Source organism: Macrosteles quadrilineatus, unplaced genomic scaffold (assembly GCF_028750875.1).
Source record: "Macrosteles quadrilineatus isolate MER2022 unplaced genomic scaffold, UCM_ALF_1.0 Scaffold_6__1_contigs__length_79288215, whole genome shotgun sequence".
In the NCBI taxonomy this organism is placed as follows: domain Eukaryota; kingdom Metazoa; phylum Arthropoda; class Insecta; order Hemiptera; family Cicadellidae; genus Macrosteles; species Macrosteles quadrilineatus.
In genome coordinates, this window is record NW_026542599.1 from 44,075,017 (window position 1) to 44,091,009 (window position 15,993).

Consider the following 15,993-nt stretch of genomic DNA (forward strand, 5'->3'; position numbering starts at 1 on the left):
TACATTTGTGAATATGCATGGGATTGAACCCGTTACTCTCGTACTGAAAACGTTTAGCACTAGTCACGTATTCAATACTTAGTACCAACTAGTATTGTCTTTACCAAATAACTTTGCGTACCCTGTAATAACATGTTTTTTTACAAGTTATTTTTCTTGGAAAGGCCTTTTTGTTTTATAGAACTTATATAAAATATAAATTAGTTTAACTTGCTTTAACACTTCGTGTACTACAATTTCACAACACAATTTATAGAGAAGCAAGACATCTGTTGAATGGTAAGTAGTGATTTGATCGTAACATAAAGACAAAATTATGAAACAAGTAAAAGGTTAAACATCTTTATTACATGTCTTTGACAATAATTTGTTTATAATGACTATCTTTATTTATTGAATGTGATAACGATGCATATATAGTATTTTTTAGATGGCAATTAGATTGACGAATGATACCCCTGTCTTGTAGAAAGATAGGCTTTCACGGAGAGAAGGAAGATACGTTATACAGAGGCTTATTGAATATCGAGTAATATGTTACCTGTCTGATCTACATTGCTAGCCAATACTTCAAGTTATACTGCACTGCCGAGGTTAAACCTAACGAACACGAGAGCATTTGGTTACAACCAACCTTAGATTTTAAACTAATAGAACTAATGTCATAGAAGACGCAGAATATGTACATCATCCTACTTGAAAAAAGTAAAAACCTGAATGAATGAAGTAAAAGCCGTTATATTTGGCTTGTTTCCAGATTTTTAACTGTAATAAGTAAGATATCGAGTTTAAATTGGTGAATTTCTTTACATTTTGTACTAAATCATACAAATTTTGCACCAATAACCAATAACTTTGAATTACTTGTTAGCTTTCTATTAAAGTCTCTCATAGAAGACGTAAAACAGTTACGATATTTATCAGATTTAGTTATGAGTTTTGGCTTTAGTTATATTACCTACCGTGACGACAGTCCAATTTTTATATAAGGTCAGTTTTAGGATGTGTATACGAACCCAGTTCAATATAGACAAACACATACTGATACCAAAATACTGTTTTGAGATCTCGCAAATCAAATTTTTAACCATAGTATGCTAAAGGATCACTTTTATCAAACTGTAGGATCTACTATGTACTCACCAACTATCAAGGTATGCAAATTGCCATTTCATTTAAAGTGTTAAAGTAAAGTAAGTATTAAGCTAAACTGGAAAAAATATTTTCAACGTTAATGCACTTTGACGCTTAACTATGTCCTCTTTGAGTTAACACTGACTACAGCCAGTTCAAAATATGTATGGGATGTCAATTTTGCTACACATTAATAATGTAAGTTAACTAATTCCTAATTCAATTCACCAATGTCTCACCCGTGTTCACCTGGTGTTATACAATGGATTATTGTAAATAAGCAGGCAATGTTGAAAGACAAACATTGCATCTTTTGCACAAGACAGGTTCATAACTTGACGTCAAGTCGTTGGATTTACATTTTATTGCTTTTTGGCCGAGTTGCGAGTGCAAAGGCAATTTGTAATTTAACAAGCAATTTCATACTTTTTCATTACACTTATAAATAGTTGCAAATAATTCCGGGACAGTGAAATATTAGCAGATTGTTTAATTTTAAAGACGTGCATATGTTTATGAACACGTAGTTTAGTTATAACAGTTATGTGCAAACTATGGTCGGTCTTCTCTCTTTGTAGTTGAGTTTCCAATATTAGTCATGTATTTTATAGTGAAGTTAGCTGTAAAGTAGTTATAACATAAGTATTTCCTATTGAGTCAGCAGTTCATTGTTCAATGTTGCAAAGTAAATTCATTGACTTAAGACGTAAGTCGACTTTTACTCCAACATCTAGGAACTGTTCTGATATGTATTTCGTGTTCGGCTACATTTTAAATGTCGACTAAATGCTTTTCTCTTATTTCAGGGTAACTTTTTCAGCATGCCTTACTTTTTTATTGTGCTTAAAGAAAACTAGCAATATTTTTGCAATAGATAGTTTTGTTTCATGCTTCATTGCTATGCACGTCTGTGTGACTGTCTCCATATACACGAGAGCTTAAACAGTTCTGCGATAATATAGTGTAAAACAATGATCATTTAGATGATTCCACGAATCAATCCAACCAAAAGGGATTTGCCTGATTCTTTCCGTTCGCAGAAACGTCAGAAACCCTTTGATCTGGGATATCTATATTTGCAGACACAGACAACAATATTGACAGTTCTGAGGTCAAAGTCTCGGAGAATGTTTGTAAACATGACACAATGTTGATGGATCTATCCATCGATGAATTGTTTGACTTGTGTGAGAATTGTAGGTTCGCGAAGATATATCTTTGTCCAAATGCGTCATATTGCCAGAAACATAAAGTAGTGTGTTGACGGCCAGTAGATAACGATAATTTATAGAATATGGTTTAACTTATTCGGTGCAACATGGTCTAACCTCGACCTGTATAGATATTAGCTAGATACTGCAAGCACACTTCCCATCCAATTTAATAAAAATAAATAAAAATAAAACTGAAACACTAAACTGACATTATGGCATCGACACTTCCTTCCTTTTAAACCCATATTTCTTACAAGATTTTCAGCAACTGGTCTAGCATAATAAAGCTAAGTTCTGGGAATCAATCTTCCTAAGTTGAACTTTTGAAATTAGAAACCCAACTGTAAAGTAGGCATTCAGTTTCTATGATAAGGTTGAATACATTTGCGGAGTGATAAAAAAACAATTAAGTACCACTGAGTCACCGACAGATAGCGTTGTTATCAAATACTGCTTTAATTCTTATACAGCCGGTCCAGGAGTATGAGTCTACTTCAGAATTCAAAGCCAATTCAAGCCTATAACAAAACGCCCTCTACATACACCGAACCAATTATAACCTTAAACATGAATAATGTTGTTTCGTAAAGAAGACAAATCCCGAAGGTAGTCGGGTAAGTTTATTTTCTACATTATAAATATTGGTACTACTTCTCATCCTATTATACAATCTGAACCCTTAATACGTGTTTCGCATCATAGATGTTTGAGTTTACTAATACCCATTAGACTTTTCTCTCTTAATTCAAGATCACTTTTACAAATTTAGTTTTACCCGTTCGATTGCAAAAGACAAGCAATAGGTCACAGATAGATTGTTCCAATAAGGTAAAATTGTTTCAAACTTTAAAAAACAATAAACAAAAGTAAATAACCGAACGCCATCTAATATAGAATGGACGGAACTAACCCTAAAATTGTTTTCAGCTGATTCATAATTAGTATGGTCTTTCTCTTTGTCTATGGTCTTGTTAATTCTTCATTCTCGTCCCATTCATACGGCCTTCCAACATCTGTCTCTACTAGGCTCTGTCTCGCGTCTGCTGTCTCACCCAATTTTACGGTTCTGACTCAAGTATTCTTAGAACTGTCCGTACCGTCTGGACATCGCTTTAAATCACTGAAACCGACACAGGACACAGACACAAAACACACACACACACGAACGAACATAGTATTCGCCAAACGCATTGAGTCAATCTCATAGAAAACTACAAGTTTGTAACCGTATATGGACCCTATTTTGTTTTACCAGAAAAATGACTACGAGTGAATTATTGATTGTGTGTTGACTTATACAATTTTTAACTTAAGGCTAAAATGTAAACATTTTATGTAAACAATGTTTCTGAAAATCATAGTTGTTGTTATTTATTATTTTTTATCATATTACATATAATGAACCGAAATATACCACTTGGCCGGACATATTTTCAATGGCTCAAAACTATCATCATACACTCGATATATTCGACAAATCGTGAAAGAATCATTTTACTCATATCTTTGAATTGATAATGAATCATATTGGGTAGTTTAATTGTATGCGTACTACAAAGTAGGAATCAAAACTTGTAACAACCAGGAACTACTTTGAAAGCTGAAACGTGTTACTACCGTTTACAACCTAATTATTCATCAGCACAAAGACATGTTTGCCAACGTATTTCCACGTGTTTTGTATGAAAGAGCGTCCTCGTTCCTTGCCATTGTATTCGTGTCAAACTTCGAACAGTTGGAAGGAGATTTCTGTTAACGAGCAAAAAAGAACAAAGTGCGTCATGTCCGCGGTGCGTCTGTGGCATAAACTTGTTTCGCGTTGAACAGATCTACAAATGAATGAAATGAAAACTCCTCTTGTTTGAATCGTAATGAACATTGTTGATTTATATTAGTTAGTAGTGGATGGTGATGCGGCTAGTCTCGTGGTGAGAAAAGAATTTATGATCTGAAGGACTTTGTTACGATCTGCACAGTCAGTCACAAGTGGTCCGATGGTTCGGAATCCACCTTAAGCGGTTTGTCCTATTTGAAAACGTAAAACAGGGTCGTTCTTAGGTGACGAGACCCCTCCTGTACTTGATAAACCTATTGAAAGCTATACTATAGTTTACAGCATTCAGGATAATACTCTTTGGTTAATTTTGTGATTAGATTAAAGTCTTTGATCTAAAATATGTGCAAATTTTACAAACTAACCTAAGATTCAAGTAGAAAAGTATAATATTAAAGGTAAGCAAACAAAGTAATAAAAAAATAATAAATAAATGTATTCAATTTCAAGAATCATTAGCAAAAACAACGGTCGTGAAGTATTAGTAACAGATGGACTTTTAAGGGTAAATTTAGAATTTTTTATACAACTCAAATTATATCCACAATCCCTTGTTATAATAGCCGGGTCGTTAGCCGGTCTCGTCCACCCACAGGGTCTGTTCTGCGGAAATCGCCAAGTTGTTCAGCTATAACAGCTTCGCATTTAAATACCATCCTTGGCGCATTAGCTTTTAATTACACACAACAGGATTTTAATAGGAAATATGGTGATAAGTTAAGTTAGAGTATGTTTTTTCATTGCCTAAATATTCAAAGTTTACACTACGTACCTTACATTGAACTATTATTTATGATAGAATTTCAATCAACCTCTTTTCCACGTGTCATTTATTGTTACCATTTCGAATATGTAGCAGGATAAGATATGGTACAAAAAGTTAATTTGGCGATTAATATGGTATACAATGTTAGTTCTAGACACTATGTTTGTCTATTCTCAAAGTTTGCACCGATCTGATAATATAAAGTCGAGCTTCACATTGACTTTCCCCATTCTATGAATTTCTTTAGTTTAAAGTTGAATAGTTTTAAATCACTCGCAAAACAAATCTGAAGTCGAAGATGTTTGTGGTCACTTTGAGATAGTTTGTCTGTCTAACTCATTTATGGGATTGGAAATAGTGTTGTTGGTAAAATATGGGTAAGATTTCTTTTGCAACCACAATTTTTTACGTTGACACATTGATCAGGATTCTATCATTTAAAGATTCTGTTGTCAAACAAATAAAAACAAGTGAGTCGACCTTAAGATTTTGTCCTGGAATAGTATAATATTGTGTTGTAAGCATTATTTGGTCGTATTTTAAGTCAACTACAGGATACCGTACGGTAATAAAAATAAAAAATGGTATCAATAAATTACATATTTTCCATTTTTGTAAGGCAATAACGCAAACTCCAATTTTGATACCATCTAACATTGGCCTGTTGTTAGGAAGCACCACAATGATAAATTGCCCAACAACAAATTTCTGCAGTATTCAGGATATTAGCAAGAGTTTATCAGTTTTAAATAAAACCTTAATATTTAGAATAGGGTCACTCAAAACTACGACATCGAACTAATTATCTTAGTTAAATTTCACGTTTTTACATACAATGTGAGATGTTCAACTAAGATTTTAATGGGGATATAAGTAGGAAGTAGATAATTTAAGGAATTTTGTTTATGTAATCATGATCTAGATCATTTATTACTCCGTCAATTGTATGAATCTTGCTTACTTGGTTGGCGTAGTGGACTTATGACTGGGAAATGATGGGTTCAGTCCCCAGCAAGTCTACACACTTGAACCTATTACCTGATAATAGTCTGTGATTTTAAAATAAACGCTGATAGCATGGAAACTAAAAAAAGTACTTTATAAATCCATTGTGACGAAAGTGTAAGGAGTTTGATACATTAAATCATTGGTTTCAAATACCATTTATTAAAACTAGCTGTCACCCACGGGCTTTACCCCGTTTGACTTCATAATTAGTACTGTAGTAATAAAACTCTTGATTGGTTAAGTTAAGCTGAAATAAACAAAACAGAAGACATTAATACAAACAAATCACACCTGATTTTAGTTGAAAGAATAACAAACAAATAAGTACAGCTGAGGTATTTTTAACATAAGGTATATGGGAAGTTCCCTTTAGAAATGAATTACGACCTTAAAGGGCAATTTATGAACTAATGGATAGTTTTTTCTCAAAATTTCATGGGTATTTTGGGATTTATATAATTTGGATGGATGGATGGGTGGATTTCAGCTTGCATTCAAAGGTATTTACTCTCACCCAGAACAACAAACAGACCTCTTCTTTAAAACGTGTTAAATAGATTACATAAAATATAGATTTCAGCACAAGCATGCATTAATCAAGCTTTTTACTTGTCAGAAGTCACTCGGTCATTATGCAAGTCCGACTCACAGTCGTGCACATTGTACACAACAAACGCGATAGCAAACTTCACTAATCTCAGAGTTTACAAACTTAAGCGATTACTCTGTTGAAGATTTATTTGACATCGTTGCTTCCGACCGAGCCTCTTGCGATCTTGAATTGTCTTAGAGTTGGCATTAGATTGATTTTGCTTACGAAAATGAATCATAAGAAATCGATTTTTCAGATGCAAAAAAAACTTTCAAAAACATATTTTTGAGCCGCGTTTGTTGAATTTTAGATGGAAACGTTGTGAAAAGATAATATGATTAAAATTTTGTTGCAGTAAATACGTTTTTTGGCCAGAAATAAATCATGCACAACATTTTAAGGAAGTCGTAGGAGCTGTTTACGAGATCTTTGTGCACGCATACCAAAGCATACAATATAAGCCAAAATCTGCTCATATAAGAATATAGGATATGATAGATTATTCAATTGATCTTATAGGCATATTTGATCCATGAAGATATCTAGTCAATAATGTCACATATCTAAACATGTATAATACAATGAATAGTCATATACTCGATATTTAGATTTCGATTATCGCACCGTTGAACTTAACTCAACTTAACTAAACTTATTTGACTACTGCAGTTTTCCTAGTTTAATCTCAAGTACCTCAATTTGAATCAAATACAAGTGGTCGGTCGAATACTCGATATTCTAACGGCAACGTGTTCGATAATCGCATCGTTCACTCAATAAGCAGATTGAATCTTGAGCACGTACTCAATTACTTCAGATATCCAGTCAGCTGAGCCAAGTATCTGATCATGGAGAATCGATGCTGGCGCTGTTACTGCATCTTATGGGATTAGAAAACCAAAATATTAATTTGCATTCACTCCTGTGTGATCATTAAATATTTGGGACAAACCTAGGTGTTCCGGAAAAGTATTAAATTAGTTTAAATAGTTCCTGAGTGAAATCGTGTTATTATTCCAAAATTGAATAGGTATTAAGAAGCCAAACTTGAATTAGATAGCCAATCTTGAGTTAATTTAAATATAGGATTAGATTTTAAAAAACTAATTAAATATAATAATTTTTTTTTCTAAACAACCCATTTACAAAACATATTAAATATTTAAAACTGCAACCGGTATATTACTATTCCATCCTCACAAATAATCGTGAACAGATTTATCTAATTCTTTGTCAAAACAGACTCTAATAAGTTGAGTGATGTACACACCTACGCGTTGAGCTCTCCAAATAACCGGTGGAGATGTGAGTTGCAACATATGAGAAACGTCAAATAACCCAGCCAATCCCCGGTGGTTTCTTGTATCTGTCAAATAAAAACTCTGCTTGGACATCTGTGTTGCGATTGTTTCTTTCGGCTTTCTCTAAAAACTGGTTTGATCATGTGATATTTCCCTTTTTGGATGCGATTCAATACGAAAATTTGAGGGATTTCTCATAATAATATTCTTCAATTTTCTTTATTTTACGATGGCTGTAATGACAATTCGGTGCCATCGTGTAGAGCCTACAAAACAAATAATTTTGTATATTGAAATGCTGTTGTACAATTGAAGGTAACGGTGAAAACTCCAAAGAACTGTAAATTTTTCCTATATTATTCTTATTGAGAAATTTGTTTATAGTTTATTAGCTGTGTGCCCGTTCTACGCACGGGGATCTTATAGTAGGCCCTAGTCAGTTGAAACCTTCTTATATTAAGAACAGCAGTTAGTTGGTTTGCATATTTGCGGATATGCTGGCAAAACTATTATATATAAACCTTCGCAAATACAGTATATCAAGCCAAAACAAATGCTTCCAATTAAATGTCACCCGGATCGTGTTGGTCCATATGTTAAATCCAATGATTAAACTAACAAAATCATTTATAGATCTGCTTTAATGATATGAGGCATGGCCCTAAGGTAGGCCTATAATTGAAAGTTGCTTTCCAAAATGGTTAAAAGTATTAAAGTACTACCTCAACCTCACCATTTAACACTTTATTCGGGTTGACATTTTCATTATCAAAGGTGCTCTTGTCCTTTCAGTGAAACACTGAGAAAGAAGTTGGACATTAATGCTTTACCAAAAAACATAAAAACAAAAGTACAGAACTTAATCAGGGGGTTTGCCACGTTTTAAGCATAACAAATTACATATAAAATTAGTATTTAAAATCTTTGTTAATGTCATCAAATTTTATCATAAACAATTTATATTTGCTTAGCCCGGAGATGACCCGAAAAGCTGTCGAAATGAAGGCTCACTATATATAATGAAGAACTATAGAGGATTTAGATTGGTTAATTTATAATACGTACCCAAGAGATGGGCTATGGACCTATTGGCTGTACGGTCCAGCAATTGCATCACACGATGAGTAGGAACAGAAAGTGACACATTGGAAAAGCGAGTTAAGCATCATCCGTAAACCTCTGTTACAATCGTCCACTGCAGTTGTGATTTTTTACTTTACACTTTACACAACCGCCATTGAAGTGCCGCCGATGAGTGGAAACCTTGTTTGTAAGCTATTGGCGACGATCATTAATAAATTTAAGTTTCCCAGCCCTATCAACACTGATTCAAGGTCTTCTTTCTGGTTATCAAAACTCAAGAACAATTTTATAGACAAAGAATCTCTGGTTCCTGACCTGGATGATGCCTAGTTATTTAGTTTCATTTACGGTTACACTATATTATTGCACTTGCGATTCCGTTATGTAAGAAAAACGTTTTTAATCTCACTTGGTTGGGATTTGCTTTCAAAACGTGATCGGAAATAGTTGTGGTATTTGTAAACAACATTTTTGTAAACATATCAGTGACAGCTAGAAAAAAACAATCTTGATCCGAACAGCTGTTTGTTATTTCATAGATGTTTAAATGTGATAAAAATTGGACGATCTCTTGACAAAGATTTGCACAAATCTGCATTTTTGAACGTCCGTAATTGTATTTACAAAGTAGTGAGGCCATATTTTAATGGCTAAAGACACTCTAGTCAATTCAGTGAATTCATTAAAATGACTTGGATCTTGATAGGTACTCTTGTTTTCCTGGAGAAGATTGCGTAAAATGTCATCTTGAGTGTTACAGACAGACAGACAGACAGAAATTTAGATGAGACTTGTTTCGGCTTCTTTAATGTATAAAACGTAAAAATAACCTGAACATTTATGATTCTGAGCAATGTACAGACAAAACTCTAATTTTATTTATATAGACTAGTTTATGGATATGTTGATCAAATCGGACAAATTTATCTATTTCATTATATACTATAAACGATTGGTCAAAACACACTTTTGACCTTCTCCGTAGCAGCAAACCTAAGCACTCGTTGAATCTAATGTTATTTAAACAGGGATTAAAATGTTTCTTGTTTATGTAAATATTTTAGAAAAATCCAATCAGACAAAATAAGTTCACTTTGTCTGCAGGTATGCTGCGGCAGGGGTAAAAGGTTCGGCTTGGCTAAATAGCCTGTTAGTCAGTAACAAGGCTATCATGGCATTCATCTAACACTCATATCTATGCATATTCGCCTGAGTCGGCGCCCTAGAAATGTAATCTAATGTGTGTAGAATGTTGCCTCTTGCACTTAAACTTTGTTTTGATCGTGTGATTTGCATTTCCTTTGCATGCGCGTCAGTCAATAATGGGATTTCTCATATTAAAATAATATTTAATCCTGAGGCCGATCAATATCTAATACAGATTAAATTTACGTCTACGAATCAGCCACGAGAACACAAAACAAACCAATAGCGATGCTGAAATAATTTTAATAATCGGGACTGATTTATTTGGCGAAGTTTGTGGATGAATTTTTTTGTTGGAAATGTTGAACAATGTTCCAGACTACAGCTGATACATTTTCGCTTTAGGGCTTAGTGATTTAAAAAAAAACTTTGCCTAACTAGACATACTTATAGAAGTTATATTTATATACATTTGCTCTACTGTACAGAGGATAAAGGATTTTTAGAGAATTTCCAAAAGCTCCACTTCACTGGGTTTACTTTACGTTTCTCACATAATCTGTTATTTCTACATATAATACGAAATCGAATAATCTTTTGATCGTAAAGAGTTTACATTTAATTTCTGATTCAAACTTAGTGATTTTAAGCCTCTAAGTCAAGTGTACAAAAGGTTAAAATAGCATATTTTTTTGAAAGTGCTTTGATTTTTTCATTTAGTTATTTGAACAATTGAATTGATTGATTAACCTCTTTAATATTTATGTGTTTCTGTAACTGCCAAGTAATCATATTCGTTATACGAGTGACGACTTTTTAGCAGTCAAAAGGTGGCATTTTTAGTTCAGATATCTGGTTCAACAAATTGTTAAATTCAAACGACAAAACAGTGAGGATAACAAAACCTTGTTATTAAATAAATGCTAGATGTCTAATGGTTCTCAAAATGAGCCGTTAGTATCACATAACAAAGCCAATCCACTCCCAATTTGTTAATCGTGTTTTTATGGCTAAAAATAAATGATTAATCATACGATGACGAAACTCGAAACAATACTATCGATAACAAGACTACTGTATTTGTCTTGGAGCTCCGCATTGCCATATTCATCGCTGCGTCGGCGTAGCAAAATGTGAACACAGTGCAAAAACAGCAATTCAACTTGTCTATTTCCTTCCTAGGTACACATGACTAAGTATATGAAACAAGTTGCTACCAAGTAAAATATTGCACTAGGAGTTTCTATTCAATTTATTTGTGTAATAGGGCGTTAATTGGACACCATTGAGAACACAGTAGTGCACAGGGTAAACTAGGTGAAAACATAAATCAGGACAGTATATTGGTCTAGTGGTTAGAAGTGGTAAACCTGGTTTAAATCTAGGCAATCACCAAGGTTTCTTTTACCTATGCGATGATGCCGTAGGCTAGTTATCCATACCTCGCCCTATGTTGTAGGTCCAGCCATGAAGACGGTAAAAAACTATAGGTCAGAAGGAGAACTTTATCTAAAATCTAGAATCCTCACATATATAAACTCTAAGATTATTTTGTTTCTTTAACCAAATCGTTGTCGTATAGCCTTCTAATTTGGAAAATTGTCATTTGAATCCTTGATATGTCTGAACCTAGTTCATATTCGTCTAACTGTTAAGGCCCATTTCATAGCCCGGCATGCCGTAATCCCCGACATTGGGCAATCCATGTTTTGATGGACCTGTTGTTGGATTATTTCCGAAAAATACATACAATATTAGGTATACATTAGTCATCACCCACAAATGAGCATCTAAATCATAGCATCAATGGTTCAGTTTTAGTGTTTGATACTCCCATACAGCTGTGCGTAGTATATGCGCCATGTAACCACACAATGCGTTAGCGATGTACATCGCTCCATTGTAGTGACGTCACGGCTCAGTCTTGTTTGATGGTATTTGCTTTGGCTGGCCGTGACTAACTCACCTCCGGTCAGATATAGCGTTCACGTGTCAGGACACAACCGTGTGTATGTGTGTGTAGGGGGGAGGTCCTCAAAGACCAGTGACAAGAAATTCATTGTTGGTGATGGTGAGTTAATGTCGTTGATGGTAAAAAACAATACACAACGTTTCGGAATCTGGAATCTGATCCCGTCCTCAGGTGAAACGTGAAACTCTATAATTGAAAAACTATACAACCTATCATCACGGGGTGAGACTCAATTGAAAGAGGAGATTTAAGTTTAGTTTGACACTTTTATGGTACATACTGTAGTTGCAAAATTATCCTTTACAGACATTTTGAAATTTTAACTACGGTTTAAAATTAATTATAGAGTTTACAATCTATGAAACCCTCGGCGTCAAAAAGTATAAACGCAATAACAGGTGATTTAATAAAAAATTGAACAAGATCATGGCTAAAAACTATAAACGCTCTATGCCCCTCCTGGCTGCACAGCACACATCCATTCGATGATTGAAGTCGTCCCTAACACAGAACGCTATGATTTTTGAAGGGCCCTCGCAGCCTTACAATAATGGCGGACAACAATGACTGAGCGGTAAATTATAGAGCTATTGGCCCCTGCCAGTATTACTTAAAACTTTTGGCAATTCAACGTAGAGTACGAAGGTTTGAGATTTAGAGAGGTAAAAGTGTGTAATTAATTTAAACTCGTATTTAAAATCTAAACATATTTGTATAGGCTAATTTTGCAACTATGTTTACCAAAGTGGTGTCAAACATAACTTTAGAATCTCCTCTTTAAATTGATCCTCAACCCGTGAGGATAAGGTGTATGGTTTTTCATTTATAGAGTTACAAAAGTAAAGCAGTAATTTTGAATCCCCCTGTATAATTGAAACCAATGGACGACATAATATTCCATGTGACAAATGCGTGTGAAACCTCATACCTGAAGTATGCTGACGTAACAGTACACTTCTCCACCTGGCACAAACCATTGACTATATCACAAACTCAGCAAAGTCAAGCTGATAATTATTAAGATAAGGAATTGTTTAGTCAGCAGTGAGTATCACACATTCTCCAACTCTACGACAATCGTATGTTTTAACACTGATTGCTAGGGCAGTGAATCAGTGTTAGATAACAAGGGGATTATTTTGTCTTGGTTTTCTGCTACGGTAATAAGAGCGAAATCAACATTTTTGTTATATATCCTACTAATATAATAAGTGAGAAAGTTTGGATGTATGGATGGATAGATGGATGGATGTTTGTGACAAGTAAACACGAAAAATACTAAACCGTCAGGGTTGAAATTTGGTATGATGATAGCTCACATTCCCGATTATCATATAGACATATTCTTATCTCAAAAATCCTTTCGGGCTCCGCCCCAGTGGCTCTGGAGTTACCCATGTATATTTAAAAGGAATTAAAGAATTTTGCCACTTTTTTCAAGACAGTTGCACAAGTCGGATCTATGATATTAAATAGCATTAAAAAATTACAAGGTTTAAAAACAGGGTGCTGCACTATTATTTTTTTACATTTATGAAAACAGCTAATTTGATCCAACTAGCAACAAAAAGCTGTGGTACACAATGAGAACTTTAACTTTTTTCTATGGTTTAGGTGCAGTGGTAGACCCTATGGCTATGGTGTGCTATACTATGGTGAGCATACCGTATGGATTAAAAGAACCAAATTTTGTTAACCCGTGTCCTCTCCAATAACTGTAATAAGCATTATACTTATATGCCAACCCCGTAAGAAGGACGGATACTCAGCTAATAAATATGTATAAATAAATATAGTACAAATTAAAAAAAAAAAATTAAAATGTACATAAATAATATTACATGGTTGTTTTTGTAAAACAAAAATCATACCAAGTTATGACTGTGTGAAGGGAATGACATAATATTATGAAATTGTAAGATAAAGACGATATTATGTTTTCGTCATACTGCAGATTAATGATGCAATTTGACGAAAAATATAGTTCACGACACGGGCAAAAAGTGACTTTTTAACCCTCGCTCGATTTCGAGGTAAAACTTGACCTCGGGTCAAAAAGAGTCACTTGTGGCTCTAGTGATGAAAAATATACTATTTTGTATCGTAAAAATAGTACAGTATAATGTTATGACTTTGTAACATTAGGGCGAAATCATCTAATGCCTAGGTAAAGTTTTAATGATTTAATATTATGGTTTTGGAACATTAGGACCATATAAAATGTTGTGACTATATAGTGTGTTTGTGTGTGTGTAGGGTTTGTGTTTGTGTTGTGTAGACGATGTGTACAATAGCCTTGCGTGTATCGGTGCGGCGCGCGGCGGTCCAGCGAGGTCCTAATTTCAGAACCCCTGCAGGGATTAATTATAATAACCTTTCCAGGTGTTCCTTTCATTGTGAGTTATGAGAGAGGAAATTTCACCCCTGATCATATGCATTGTGTTGTTAGCTGATAATAGTAGGGGGCCGTTTTTCGATAGCTCAATTAGTAATTCGGAAAAGGTAGTGTACTTTCGTATTTTTAAGGTAATTTGCCCTTGTTGTGAACGACAGAACATTATTGTACTATATTTTTCCACTGTGTTTTTATAACTCAAATCGCAAAACATCGTTTTTTTCTGTAGCGCAATTAGTATATTTGAATTATTATTGCAAAAGAGACAACATGCTTTAATTTTAACATTTTTTACTGTAGGCTGAGCAAAAATGAGAACAATGTTTATAGGCATACAATGTTTATAATGATTATATGTTATATATTTAATTGATACTAGAGGTCATCCAGTGGTCGAAAACTCGACAAAAAATATGTAATGTACAGACTTCTCTATTTTAACACCACACTGTAAATAGAACATTTGATTGGAATTTCTTCCATTTTTTTTATTTTCTGTTAATATTGCGTTGTTATTTCGTTACCAGGATGGCAACCCATAAGGTCTATGTACTTTTTTTTAACTTTAAATTCATTTTTTGTGCTTATTCTATTTTAATTTATGAAGGGATTCTGCACATCTAGAGGAAAATTTATTTCCAACATTATAAGTCGATTTTTCCTGCAATGCACATGAGCTGAGAAAAAAGGTTTTAAAGAAACACGCTTGCCTATTAACATATAGTTTGGTTCATGTTCCAAAGTAATTTAAATTTTAAATGAGTCTTCTTTTAGCCAGGACCACACATGAAAAGCCAAGTCGGGTCTAGTTTCGAACCATCAACAAGCGACACAAAAGTAGACTTTCAAATTATAATCACTCTTTGTTAACCAATGTCACGAATAAGTGGCATAATAGATGTTTTCAAATTGATTCTAAGGTACAGGATTTTTTCGTTTCCAGGTAATAGTATAGAGTAAGCTATGTATGATACTCTCAAATATATGTAAATTAAATGGATCGGCCAAAGACTGTGTTAAGCTATGTTTTGGCCGATATATAAGGTCATGCGGGAGATGCTCACTAATTATTTTTATTATTTTACAAAAATTAAACAAACTATCTATTTGTCCCCGATCTCATGTCCTGTTGTCTTATTGACAAAAAGAAAGCTGATTATAAGATAGCAAAATATGCACTCAACCGTTACATAAAACACTCATAATCGTACTTCAGATTTGACAGGGATGTCCACTTGTATACAAAAAATAACAATTAATTGCATTTATTGGTACTTGGACCATTGATTAAACAATATTATACAATTCAGCGAAGGTTTTATTTTGAGACATTTCGGAGGCTCTTGGGAGATTCCGAGTTTCCTTGTTGAAGAGAAACTTAATCCCAAATTTGGTGCCACGTCATAGCCAGTTAAATACTTATCGTGCATTACTCACTTCACAAACCTATTAACAATCCAAATCTACATTTAACGTTTAAATTAGGACTTATGATTCATAATTTTTAGAGGAAATAATTTTGGAAAATATTTTGCTGAGAGAAGAAAC

General features: G+C 33.9%; 1 protein-coding gene across 2 annotated transcripts in view; it reads right to left on the bottom strand.

The window, feature by feature from the left end:
* Positions 1–15,993, bottom strand: part of LOC128996360 (facilitated trehalose transporter Tret1-like) — a 178,436-nt gene that overhangs the window by 155,831 nt on the left and 6,612 nt on the right. The gene's annotated exons all lie outside the window — the stretch shown is intronic.